Source organism: Mandrillus leucophaeus, unplaced genomic scaffold (genome assembly GCF_000951045.1).
Source record: "Mandrillus leucophaeus isolate KB7577 unplaced genomic scaffold, Mleu.le_1.0 Scaffold1684, whole genome shotgun sequence".
Classification (NCBI taxonomy): Eukaryota; Metazoa; Chordata; class Mammalia; order Primates; family Cercopithecidae; genus Mandrillus; species Mandrillus leucophaeus.
This window is the reverse complement of record NW_012101681.1, coordinates 29,696-44,403: the sequence shown is the minus strand read 5'-3', so window position 1 is coordinate 44,403 and position 14,708 is coordinate 29,696.

Below are 14,708 nucleotides of genomic sequence, written 5' to 3'. Positions count from 1 at the left end.
TGGAAGACAGTGTGGCGATTCCTCAAGAGTCTAGAACTAGAAATACCATTTGATCCAGCCATTCCATTACTGGGTATATACCCGAAGGGTTATAAATCATGCTGCTATAAAGACACATGCATACGTATGTTTATTGCGGCAGTATTCACAATAGCAAAGACTCGGAATCAACCCAAATGTCCATGAGTGACAGACTGGATTAAGAAAATGTGGCACATATACACCATGGAATACTATGCAGCCATAAAAAAGGATGAGTTCGTGTCCTTTGTAGGGACAGGGATGCAGCTGGAAACCATCATTCTCAGCAAACTATCGCAAGAACAGAAAACCAAACGCCGCATGTTCTCACTCATAGATGGGAATTGAACAATGAGATCACTTGGACACAGGAAGAGAAACATCACACACCTGGGCCTGTGGGGTAGGGGGAGGGGGAGGGATAGCATTAGGAGAAATACCTAATGTAAATGATGAGTTAGTGGGTGCAGCACACCAACATGGCACATGTACACATATGTAACAAACCTGCACATTATGCACTTGTGCCGTAGAACATAAAGTATAATTTTAAAAATATATATGTGTGTGTATATATACACATATATATATGTATATTGCCACCAGACACCACGGAACTCCAAGTGGGCAGTGTGCTGATGGACTAGCTGAGAAAACAACTGAAGGACTATCAGATCCCTTTAGGAAGTTGCCACTGTATAAGCACAGTGGCGGCTGAAAGATAAAGCAGATAAAAAGAATGTATTATGTAAATATGGGTAAATACTTGGGGCTCTGATTATGGCCAAGTCAACCAGAGAGAAAAAGATTTTGCTTTAAGGCAAGTCTTCGATGAGACAGATCACAGTGGTCTAATGCCACAGTATGAGAAATCTGCACTTTAGACATGGAGAATCCCTTTAGTCACCTATATGCTCCCTGTTGATAACGTGAGAGGGAATCTATCCCTGTTCATCTTTCCAATGATTTCATTTACAGATTCTTGAAGTCAGCTCTTTCATTGAGGGAAGTAAACAGATGAAGTAACAGCGTTCCACATTTCTGACTAAACTCACAATAGCCACCTACATTAATCAAACCAAATCTTCACTTATAAATGTAAATGGAAAATGAAGAAGTTTCACTAGAAATTTGAGAACCGGTAACACAAACTACGTATGTACCAAGATGAACTGAAGATGTGACTATCAAAAAAAAAAATGGGGGATGCCAAGGCGGGTGGATCGCTTGAAGTCAGGAGTTTGAGACCAGCCTGGCCAATGTGGTGAAATTCCGCCTGTACTAAAATACAAAAATTAGCTGGATGTGGTGGCACAGACCTGTAATCCCAGCTACTCAGGAGGCTGAGGCAGGAGAATCACTTGAACCAGGAGGCAGAGGTTTCAGCGAGCCAGAATCATACCACAGCACTCCAGCCTGGACAACAGAGCAAGACTCTGTCTAAAAAGTAAATAATAATAATAATAATAATAATAATAAACTGTATCAAGAATCAGAAGAGACTGTTTTTGGAGACACTGGAGATTATTAGTATGCTCAATTATACTCAAGAGAATGTTACTTCACTTCACAGCTATTAGGATGACTATTAAAAAACAGAAAGTGTTGGTGAAGATATAGAGAAATTGGAACATTTTTCACTGTTGGAGGGACATAAAACAATGCAGCCGCTATGGAAAACAGTATGGCACGTCCTCAAAATGTTAAAAATAGAATCACTATTTGTATACATTCATTTTCTGGGGATCCCATAACAAAGTACCACAGACTGGGTGGCTTAAACAACAGGAATTTATTTGTCATGCTCCTAGTGTCAACAGGGTTGGTTTCTTCTTAGGCCCCTCTCCTTGGCTTACAGGTGGTCATCCTCTTACTGTCTCTTCACAAAGTCACCCTCTCTACACACATCCCCCTGGTGCACGTCCTCAGCTCTCTTTCTTATGAAGATACCAGTTAGACTGGATCATGGCTCACACTAAGAGTCTCATTTTAACTTAATTACCTCTGTAAAGGCCCTATCTCCAATACAGTCACATTCTGAGGCATTGGGGGGTTAGGGCTTCAGAGAAGGAATTATGCCTCAAGACTGCAGCATTCACTTCTGCCTAGCTCCCAGCCTGCTGGTCTGCCCTACAAATTTTACATTCAACCAGCCCCCATAATCACATAAACCAATTTCTTAAAATGAATACACACACACACACACACACACACACACACACAGACACACACACACACAAAACAGGCACATGCACCCATATTCTATCAGTTGTTTCTCTGGAGAACAGTGATTGACACAGGGCTTAAGGCATGTTATTTTTCTTCATCTTAAAGTTTTTCCTCCATTCCATTTCCCTCCCTCTCTCCTGACAGCCACCAGAAGAAATGGGGAATAGTCTCCTCTAGGTCTGTCAGCAGGAGCATGGCCCTGATGGCACTTTAATTGCAGACTGCTCCAGAACTGGGAGAGAATAAATTTCTGTTAACAGAACAAAAAGATTGTGGCTATTTGTTACCGCAGTCACAGGAAATTAATACACCAACATATTGCAAAAATTCTATAGAAAATTAACAGTTTGCTTTGCTCAGTGAGAGCACATCTAACCACTGAGAGCTATCACTTTAAAGGCACCAAATTCATGTTTCATGTTTCAGCTCTTGAAGGGTTACCTTATCCTTTGATATAGTTAAAAATCTAGAGAGTATGTAATCAGTCAAGAAAAAGAGGGTAAGAGTTATAAAACACCTGGGGATATGCTAGGCTTATAAAACTCCAGGAAGACAAGAATATGAAGCAGACAGAAGAAATCCACAACCTGAATCAATTGAGCTGTCCTTTGACTTTCTGCCTTCTGTGCCACTAAAGAATAATTAGCGTGGCAATCACAGGCAGCATGCATTTCAGGCTTGTTAACTAAGGGTGTCAACTACATCACTTTCATGAAGAGAGTTAAAGACATTTTCTTAGACTTCAGGCCAGGAAGTCTTTGTGTTCCATGAAGAATTACTTTTGTTTATCCTTTTTTTTTTTTTTTTGAGACAGGGTCTCATTCTGTCACGCAGGCTGGAGTGCAGTGGCACAATGTCAGTTCACTGCAACCTCTGCCTCCAGGGTTCAAGCAATTCTCCTACCTCAGCCTCCCGAGTAGCTGGGATTACAGGAACACGCCACCACCCCTGGCTAGTTTTTGTATTTTTAGTAGAGACCAGGTCTCATCATGTGGCCAAGCTGGTCTCAAACTCTTGACCTCAAATGATCCACCCACCTCGGCCTCCCAAAGTGGTAGGATTATAGGCATGAGCTACCACACCTGGCCTCTTTTGTTTATTCTTATGGTCAAAACAAAGCATTGTCCTTTTGCGCAGAGTATCAGAGATAAGTCTGCATGTCACTAATAATAATTACAGTTATACAACACAATGTATAATATATACACACTAAAATAAAACTATTATAATTATCTTGATGTCTTTACAATTAATATGTTGACTTTTCCCTATTTTAGATCTGTTAACTATAAATTCCTTAATAATTTTCATCATGGTACTCTTTTATCATTTTATGCAATGGAAACATAAGAAATGAATAAACAACTCAACTGGCATTTGTTTTTTTTCTGTTGCTCTTGGGAAAGTGCAGGGGAAGCTGAATGTACAGTTACAGGAGAAAAACATAGGGGTGGTCATGTAAGATCTGGCCTGCTATGGACCTTTGAGACTTCCTAAAAACTGCTGCCCACCAACTGGTTAAACACTCCTCTATGGGAAAAAGTTTCTTTGTTCCTTGAGGAGACAGCAAGAGCTATGCTGAGTGAGAATTCACATGTGTAAATCTGACAAGATCTCACAGAAGTTGGCTATGCAACTTTTCACTGGGTTCACTTCCTAACGGTCAATTTCATTTTTCTTTCAGAACGAATCCAGGACTAATTCAACAAATAATATTATATCAGAAGACAAATTGTTACCTGCCATGTTCGCTCCCATAGGTGAAATACTCAGGATATTTGTTTACTTACATTCCTACTGAGTTACTAACCCTTAAAGAAATCATGCTGCAGAAGATGATGGGAGTGCTTTGGAGAAAGATCTGTTTTAAGATTGTTTGCTTCTAACTCAGTTGCAACAGAAACTGGCAGGTGACTTATCTGTTATAAGATGGACGGGTGTTTTCTATTCCTGCTCTGCCATTTACAAACTGGGTGAGTCTGGACAGGTTACTTATACATCCAAGAGTCACGGTTTCTCAGCTTTGTAATGATGCAGACACAGACACCCCTATTCTCTACCTCTATAGGATCAGGGTAGATAAGGCAACACCACATCTCTAGAAGGCCCATATCACAATGGACATGGTAAGAGAGCAGCTCAGAACCTGGACAAAGACCATGGAGATTGAACGTGGGACATGTTGGTTAAAGACTAGAGCTAGAACTCCTCCAGCTACGCCCAGTGATCTCTCCCTGCAGACCATGCCCACACCAACCCTCCAAGATTAATATTTCCACCAGCATACCCCTTGCCACCACTCAGTCCAGTCACCTATCTTTTCTGAAACATGGTCCAAACCTTTCACCATAGAGGGGAGACCTTCCGGATGTGATGACATTTACAGAGTATCACTCATTCTAAGCAGGAGGAAGAATTACTTCGGGCTGTGCAAACCATCAGGCTCTGCCCTTTCTGGCAGTTTCCTGCCTTTGCTCTGAAGTTGGACTGACAACGTTCAGGTTAGAGAAGTGATCTTCAAGGTGGGATTCCTGTTCCTAGGCCCCTTCTTCTTACTTCACAAGAACTGCTTTCTTCCAAGGAGCTGAAACCTGAGCTTAAAGGACAAAACCATTTTATTCAGAAGCTTCACTCAGGATTCCAAATCTCAGAGAACTTCCTTGTCTAAACTCTGAAGGCACTGACTATGCTGAAGGTTGGACAGTGCAGGAGTCCAAGCAACACAGTCATGCAGCCTGACCAAGGGCTTCGAGATGCTGAGAAACCCCAAAATACATGACTACAAGGTGAGACTCAGCCGCCCCCCACCCACTTTAGTATGATTTCAGGGATACAAGACGGTTTTAGGTAGGGTGGTCTACCCTGGACGTGTGACCTTGACCATTTCACCTGAACCCTCAGAACCTCAGTTTTCTTGTTTGTCAAGACAGAAAACAGTCACATAAAGATTGTTGTAAGGACTAAATGAAAGAGCTAATGAGAAGAACAAACTATTTTCCAAATACCTTATCAGCTGAGGTTAACTACTAAACTCTGCCAATTTTTTACATATGCCAAAAATGTGAAACTCAGAACCACTCTGCGTGGCACATATCGGTGGGATGTGCTATACAAAATGGTCTTACTCTGACTGAGAGCTCTAAACTGGAGGTAGGAAGTCATTCTAAGGGCTGCCAGCACATCCTACAAAACTGCAGGAAAAAAAAAAATGGAACTTGCCTTGAACCTTTGAAGTGGGCCAAACTGCAACGACCACAAAATTCTGGAAAACAGCTGAATTTCGCCAGCGTTGCAACTCTTGAACAGTAACAACCAATGAACTATGGACTCAGGTACTAAGTCACCCGCTTCCACCAACGGATAATTCTTTCAGAACTTGCGTAAACACCCGTAGCTTCCTTTCTGATTTTCCCCCTGTTCCCCTACCTCTCTTTGGAATACAATTTGGCTTCTAGCCCAATGCGTCTCCCGAATTGTAATTCCTAATACCCCAATAAACGCCTTGCTTTACTGCATTGCAGCCTGGTCTTCGACTCTTCTTGGTAGACATATTAACAGCATCCCTCTACAGGTGAGGACTCCTCATCCCACGCAGGTCCATCCTCTGGCCGTAGGGACCAATTCACACCCAGCTCAGCTTGGAAGCAGAGCTGGAGCCCTTCCAGGGCCAAGGCGCACACCCCGCGCGGGGCCTGGACAGGCGCGCACGTGCCCACCCTCTGACTCACAGGGACGCCCCGCCCCCGCTCCCACTGCCCCCGAGCCGCGCGGGACCCTGAACCTAGCCCAAATCTCCTCAGCTAGGCTGCCTGTCCCACTCGGGCTGAACCCGCTGCCGGAGCGGTGTATAGACCTGAAGGTTCCGGGGCGTCTCTGTAAGGAACAGAAACGAAGGGAAGCACTGCAAGAGATTGCAAAACGCGCAGAGCGCAGTTGTTGGGGACCATTCCGGACACTTTTTTGTTGGGGACCATTCGGGACACGTGAACTGCAGGGATATGATGTTAATTCGACCCTTGTAATGTACTGGGTTTAATAGTGTGCTTTCAAAATTCTTGTCTACCCAGAAGCCTAGAATGTGCTTTTATTTCAAAAAGGGTCCTGGAATATAGGACTACCATGTCCTGTGTGATGTTATATCCAGATGTCTACGGTCTTTACCTGGGTAACTCAGGTCTGATCAGCCGGACCCAACATCTGTTGATGCCACCGATATTCATTGTGAAGGGTCTTTTCCATGGGTGCCCATGTGAGTGACAGAGGTAAGAATACTGGACTATCTGCTGTCATAATGTACCACCTGACAGGGTTTAGGACTTGTTCCTGTGTCCAGGTCTTGGACCACTTGCCATCTTATTGACTGTTGTCCATAAGGCAGTGAAAATGTAGCAAGATATATTTGAAGGTGTGCCATCCAGGACAACCCCCTGGCCCACAGCTCAGCCCATTGGTTGGAGTTTTCTTTTTTGTGTAAAGTTTGTAACAGTTTTTTCTGTAGTTGCACAGCCATAATGCCTCAGTACACCCCTCAGCATTTAATTCAGCTAATCTGTTAGCCCAGTCTGGGCCTCCTCGGGGACTTCAGTGTACCAGCACCCAACAGACTCCAATCTCTGGGCTACCTGCACTTGGGAAAGTAACTGGCTACTTTTTTATGTATGTGAAAGGTGTGATTGATGCTTAGGTGACTCTAGTTTGTACACTGACCAGGCACTGACATTTGTAGCTCTAAAGGCTTATTAGGACTAATTGGCCTGAGTGGGAGAGCAGTCTGTACAGCTTGTTGAACAGTGAAGCACTCCTGTCTCTACCAACTCTTTAATAAGGTTTTTAAGCTTCCCCTGCATTTATTGACTGACAGTACATGACTGGGCTAGGGAAGGCTGCCTGTGCACTTGTCCCAGGATCCATTGTAATTGTGTAATTTCCACACTGGGAACATGCCTTACAATTCGGAGAAGTATTACACATAATGAAAACATCAATTTTTACAATAAATTTAGCATTATCAGTTACAGACACTTGAGTATATGAATGTACATTAAATGAAATATTATCTGGTTCAGTTTCAAAGGCTGGAACAGCAAAACCCACCTGAAGAATTCAATGAAGTCAATCTACCAGGAGTATGTGCAGCCAATCACCATTCCACCAGCTGTGGTCTTGCCTCTAGTACTATGTCCCACACCATTGTATTTTGGGAAAAGATGATTTGTTTTTTTGAGTTTCACAGATTTGTAGACAGAGAGGAATTTTACCCCAGGATGGACCATGACTGATTAAGATGATTTACAAGATTGAACTTAGGAGTTTTTGAATTTATTATATTTAGATAAGATGTTAGAGTTAGAGTTAATGCTGTAATGGGTTAAGATTTGGGGGCATATTGGGAAGAGGTGAATATATTTAGCACATAGGAAGGATATGAATTTTGGCGGGGATTGGGGGGCAGAGGGCAGGTTGTGGGTTGAACTGTGTCCTCCCAAAAAGACATGTTCAAGTCCTAACACATGGTACATGTGAATGTAACTTTATTTGGAAATAGGGTATTTTCAGATGTAATCAAGTTAAAATCAGGTCACAGTGGATTAAGTAGGCCCTTTTCTAATGACTGGTGTCCTTATAAGGTGAGGAAACTGTAGACACAGAGATACATTTGGAGGACACCATTTGATATGGAGGCAGAGACTGGAATGATGTGCATACAAGTCAAGGAATGCTAAGGATTGCCAGCAACAACCAGAAGCTAGGAAGAGGCAAGGGAGGATTCTCCCCAGCAGGCTTCAGAAACAACATGGCCCTACAACATTTTGGAGGCTTACACTCTAGCCTCCAGAACTGTGAGAGAATAAATTTCTATTGTTTAAGCCACCCAATTTTAGGTACTTTCTCATGGCAGCCCCCAGGAAACTAATACAAATGGCAAAGGGACTCCAGAGCACATAGCTTGGGGCACCAAATCTGGAAGGCCCTAGCAAATAGACCATACAGACGCTCAACCCTCTTCTTGAGGATACTACCAGCATTGACTGTGCTAGAAACCTTTTTTGGGTATGGCACAACAATTCTTATCTGCATGGCAGATGCAGACTATACCACTCAAGAACTCCTGAGTGGACAATGTCACATGCTTAAATTTCTAAACATATCTAGTCAAAGAATGGTGCCACTTTACAGCCAAGAATACCTAGCAATAGACAATCTCTGGAGTATTCACTGGTCATATCATGCCCCATCTTATTCCCAGGAAGCAGTTACCATTGAGAGAGAAACTATACTGTTAAAGGAGAGCATAAAAAGCTGAATCCCTCTCATATCATATATGCAAATTATCTCAAAATGGATATATAACCTAAATATAGGAGATAAAACCATAATACTTTTAGAAGAAAATATAGGGGTGAATCTTCATGACTCTGGATATGGCAATGTGGTCTTATATAGGGCACCAAAAGTGCAACCAGCCAAAGCAAAAAATAAATAAGATTTTGTCAAAGTTAAAAACTTTTGTGCATCAAATGATGTTATCAAGAAAGTGAAAAGAGAAGTGACAATTCACTTTCTGAAACATTTAGCTTACACAATAAAAAACAGGTCAAGATCGGATGGGTTGACATTAGGTGGTGTAATGGAAAAATAATAACAATCCTTCACCCAGTTTTCATCCTTGAACCAGTTCTGAGATCCAGAGTTTACAGATGGAAGGAAAGAAGAATATTTTTGAGGGCCTCCCAAAGCCATAGCAATTATATACAATAGCTAGTCCCTTAACATTTCCCCCAAAGAGACTTCCTTTTTTTTTAAGACAGAGTTTTCCTCTTGTTGCCCAGGCTGGAGTGTAATGGCGTGATCTTAGCTCACGCAATCTCCACCTCCCAGGTTCAAGCAATTCTCCTGCCTCAGCCTCCTGAGTAGCTGGGATTACAGGCATGCACCACCATGCCCAGCTAATTTTGTATTTTTAGTAAAGATGGGGTTTCTCCACATTGGTCAGGCTGGTCTTGAACTCTCTACCTCAGGTGATCTGTCTGCCTCGGCCTCCCAAATTGCTGGGATTACAGGCATGAACCGCTGTGCCCAGCCTCCCAAAGAGGTGTCTATGCATTTACCAGAGCAACAGTACACTGGCAAAAAAGGAATATTAGATCTTTGGAATGTTTATATTCAGAGTATAATCTGACTGAAACCAGGGAACCCAAAATGCCACTATTATGCATGTTATGAATGTACAAAGGCCAGATGTTAGAGTCCTCATCCAAGTCCATCTTAAAGTCCAGAGTATACAGATACGTCCTGCTGTCTTTTACTCCGCCCTTGAGTGAATAATTGGAATGGATAAACTTATCAGGCAGCAGAGCTTTCACACTGCCTTCTGGACTTGTGAAGTAAGAGCCATTAATTGTAGTTAAGGCCAGTGGTGCCAATTAAGATTTCCCTCTCCCTGGCTAAATTGGTAAATCAGAAGCAATACCAATCCCAGAATGGTCATAATCATAGCTGTTGTGCTAATCGTGCTTTTACTAGAAAAAATAGTAATCTCTGGAGCTTAATATGCAGCTATTAAACTGCAAAAGGATACTTTTTAACTTCCCTGAAGAAGACTCAAATGCAGTTCACTTTGTTCTACACTAGATAGCAGCATATATTGTCTTGTCCTAGTCTTGTTAATTCTCCTGCCCTCTGTCACAGTGTAGTACACAGTGAGTTCCACAAAACATCACCCTGGCCACTACATGGATGGCACATCAATGGAACCTGGTGAGGAAAAAGTGGCAAGTACTCTGCATACCTTGGTAAGATAAGTGTTTACTAGAGGCTGAGAAACAAACAAACAAACAAACAAACACACCTATATCAGCATTTTGGTGTCTGGTACAAGGTTGGACACTCCCCCCAGTGTTAAGATCAAGTTATTACACAACTTGAGTCTCCTACTGCTAAAAAAAAAAGGAAAGGTATCTGAAAGGTCTGTTTGCACATGGGGGAAACACCTACTACACTTGGGAATATTGTTTTGTCCCACTTACTGGGTGCCTTGGAGGAAGGCCAGTTTTGAATGGGGCCCACAGCAGGAAAGGGTTTCACAGCAGGTTCCATCTGTTGTCCTTCATCCAATGGCACTAAAGTTCTCAGTGGTATAACATAACACTGTGTGGGGTTCTGACAAGCCAAAACAGCCCAGTAACAGCACAGTCCTCTAGGATTCTGGAGCAAAACTATGCCATCTGCAGCAAAGAACCTCTCGTTGTTTCAAGAGCAGCTCCTGTGTACTACTTGATCCTAGCACAAACTGAGCAGCTGACTTAGTGTAATCTATTGACTATGTGACTACAGCTGCCCATGGTGTGGGGTTACTGTCAGACTCACACCAAGTCATAAAACAGGCAGGGAAACAACAGTTTATTGTACAACAAAAATGGTACATTGGAAATTGGGCCTGAACAGGTCTCAGCAACTTAAGTAATTGATACAAATAGGTGACCCATGGCACTTGCCTCTGTCATATGACTACCTCTACTTCAATTCATGTAGAGAGTTCAATAAAGATCTTTCTCTCTCAGTCAAGAATGAATACTCCATGGAGTATTCGCTGTGACAGAGTATAAGAGGAGAATCCTGGGCCTGGTTCTCTCACATTGGTGTCTTCCATGTCCACTAAAATTCCACTCAGGAATGTCACTGAAAGATGGTGGTGATGGGGAAATCCTCACAATGAACACAGCTTCAAATTACACACTTGTTTATTATTATCTGTGGCAAGAAAAGTGAGCTAAGGTAATACCCAGATTCTTGAAGATTGGCAAACAGACTGATTGGTTGGAACAGGATTGGAAGACTGGAGCCAAGGAGGTCTTGTAAAGAAGAAGTGGGTCGGATATCTGGTAGTGCACACAAATTGTGCAGATCTTTGAGCCTTTTGTTAATGTCCGTCAAAGATCAGCTATCACAGAAGAGGCAGTGAACAGAATCATTTATCCAGTGACTGTCAGCCTAGGTCCCATGAGTGTTCACACAAGCCCAAGAATGGAGTAGCCATGACAGCAGGAAATTTGTGACCATTGGTTAGGCAAAGAGTTCTTAGACAAGACAAAGCACAATTCATACAAAAAAAATCGTAAACTAGATTTCACTAAAAGTGATAGCAATTGTGATTCAAAAGGTAACACTGAGACAATGAAAAGATAAGCTATATATTAGTAGAAAACATTTGCAAGTAATATTTCTGATAAGTCTTATAACTTGAATATATAAAGACTTGTAATTTGGTCAGGCACGGTGGCTCAAGTCTGTAATCCCAGCACATTGAGAGGCCAAGGCAGGCAGATCACCTGAGGTCAGGAGTTCGAGACCAGCCTGGCCAACATGGTGAAACCCCATCTCTACTACTAATAAAAAAATTAGCCAGGTGTAGTGCTGGGCGCCTGTAGTCCCAGCTACTCAGGAGGCTGAGGCGGGAGAATTGCTTGAACCCGGGAGGTGGAGTTTGCAGTAAGCCAAGACATCATGTCACTGTACCCCAGCCTGAGTGACAGAGTGAGACTCTGTCTCAAAAAAAAAAAAAAAAAGACTTACAACTTAATAAGACAAATAATCCAATTCTAAAAACATGCAAAAGACTTGAATGAGACATTTATCAAAGAAAATATATAAATGCAAGGGCCAGACGTGGTGGCTCACACCTGTAATCCCAGCACTTTGGGAGGCTGAAGCAGGTGGATTGCCTGAGGTCAGGAGATCAAGACTAGTCTGGTCAACATAGTGAAACCCCATCTCTACTAAAAATACAAAAATTACCCAGGCGTGGTGACCTGTGCCTGTACTCCTAGCTACTCAGGAGACTGAGGCAGGAGAATCACTTGAACCCGGGAGGTGGAGGTTGCAGTGAGCCATGAAGGCACCACTGCACACCAGCCTGGGTGATGGAACAAGACTCCATCTCAAAAAATAAAGAAAATACACACATGCAAACAAAGCAAACATCAGTAGTCACTAGAGAACTACAAATTAAACATACAATGAGATACCACTACATAATTACTAGAATGGTTATTATAAAAACAGACAATAACAAATGACGTTGAGGATATGGAGAAACTGGAACCCCTACAACATGGATGAACCTAAAACAATCATTTTGTTAAATAAAAGGAGTTAGACATAAAAGACTAAATATTTATATGAATGTTTAGAAAGACTTTTTTTTTTTTTTTTTTTTTTGAGACAGGGTCTCACTTTGTCTCCCAGGCTGGAGTGCAGTGGCACAAGCTTGGCTCACTGCAACCTCTGCTTCCTGGGTTCAAGTGATTCTCCCACCTCAGCCTCCTGAGCAGCTGGGACTACAGGCACGTGCCTCCACCTCCGGCTAAAGTTTACATTTTTTGTTAGAGACAGGGTTTCACCATGTTGGCCAGGCTGAAAGATAATTTTATAGAGACAGGGCAGATCAGTGATTGGCTGGGGGTTACAGTGGGAATTGACAGCATATTGGCGCGAAGGAATGTTTTTGGGTGATATAAATGTAAAATTGGATTGTGGCAATGTTTGCACAACTGTTAAAATTTAATAAATATCACTGAATTGTACATACAGTGGATGAATGTTAAATTACATAAATTATATCTCAAAAAAAAAACCTGCTAAAAAGCCAATGCAGACTGCTTTGAGGAAAAATGCCCTCTACAGATTAATTTTTCAGACTCCATAAACTTATTGTTAGGTGGAGAGGGCAAACATTTCAGGAAGAGCTCAAAAGGTGTCTGCTCAATATCAGTGTCAACTAAAATGGTGTTTTATGGTAATCTAGAAAGATAAGCCATTTTCAGAAGTGTCTTTTTTGATAACCCCTTGTCAGTGCTTTCAAGGGACAGGGCAATGAAGATCTTTTTCTCTCAGGCAGGGTGCAAACATAATTATAGAACAACAGATAATTTATTAGCTTACTCATCCAAAAATGTACCCAAGTACACAGAGCTGATGGCATTCAGCCTCTCTCTGGTACCTTTATTGTAAAAAAGTTTCTTCTCAGAAAATATGAACTCTGTAACATCAGCTGTGTTGAGTGAGGAGCCTAGAGGAACAGAATACCAGCCTGTATTCATCTCTTTACAGGTGACTAACACAGATAGGGGAAGGAGTTATATATTTCTTGATAAACAAGTATTTGCTCTGGACTAGAACAAGGGAAAAATTCCTCCAGCTTAGTTTACTAAGAACATCTGAAGTGTTAGGACACTACTTCCACTCTAGTAGGAAGTGGATGAATGAACCACAAGCTTTATCTTTTCTTTCAATTGTACTTAAAACCTGCTTGGGGCCAAGCACGGTGGCTCACACCTGTAATCCCAGCACTTTGGGAGGCTGAGGCAGGTAGATCATGAGGTCAGGAGATCAAGACCATCCTGGCTAACATGGGGAAATCCCGTCTCTACTAAAAATACGAAATAAATAAATAAATAAGCCACCCGTGGTGGTGGGCGCCTGTAGTCCCAGCTACTCGGGAGGCTGAGGCAGAAGAATGGCATGAATCCAGGAGGCAGAGCTTGCAGTGAGCCAAGATCACACCACTGCACTCCAGCATGGGCGACAGAGCGAGACTCCGTCTAAATTAATTAATTAATTAAATTAAAAACCCTCCTGGATGAATAGAAGAAAAGTTTGGAAGGCAGATGTATAGTGAGGTGTATTTGGGAATGACTAATTTTCTCCCTTTCGGAGAGCTCTTAAAAAATGTATACTAGGGCTGGGAATGGTGGCGCATGCCTGTAATCCAGCATTTTGGGAGGCTGAAGCTGGAAAATCACTTCAGCCTGGGAGTTCAAGACCAGTCTGGGCAACATAGGGAGACCCTGTCTCTACAAAGTAAAAAGTTAGGCCGGGCACAGTGGCTCACACCTGTAATCCCAGCACTTTGGGAGGCGGAGTTAGGTGGATTACGAGGTCAAGAGATCAACATGGTGAAACCCCATCTCTACTAAAAATACCAAAATTAGCTGGGCATAGTGGCACATGCCTGTAGTCCCAGCTACTCGGAGGCTGAGGCAGAATTGCTTGAACCTGGGAGGCGGTGGTTGCAGTGAGCCAAGATGGCATCACTGCACTCCAGCCTAGTGACAGAGCGAGGCTCCATCTCTAAATAAATAAATAAATAAATAAAATTTTAAAAAAATTAAAAAAAAGTTAGCCAAGTGTGAGTGTGCACTCCTGTAGTCCCAGCTACATGGGAGGCTTAGATTGGAACACTGCTTGAGCCCAGAAGGTCAAGGCGGCAGTGAGCCATGACTGAACAACTGCACTCCATCCTGGGCAAGAGAGTGAGACCCCCCTATCTAAAAACAAAAATGTGTACTGGAAGCATACTTTAGCTCTGACAGTCAGGTTCCCACGTTGAGGCTGAAAAATGGTCTATGTTTTTGTTTTTCTTATACTTTGTTATTTCCTTTTTTTTTTTTTTTTTTTTT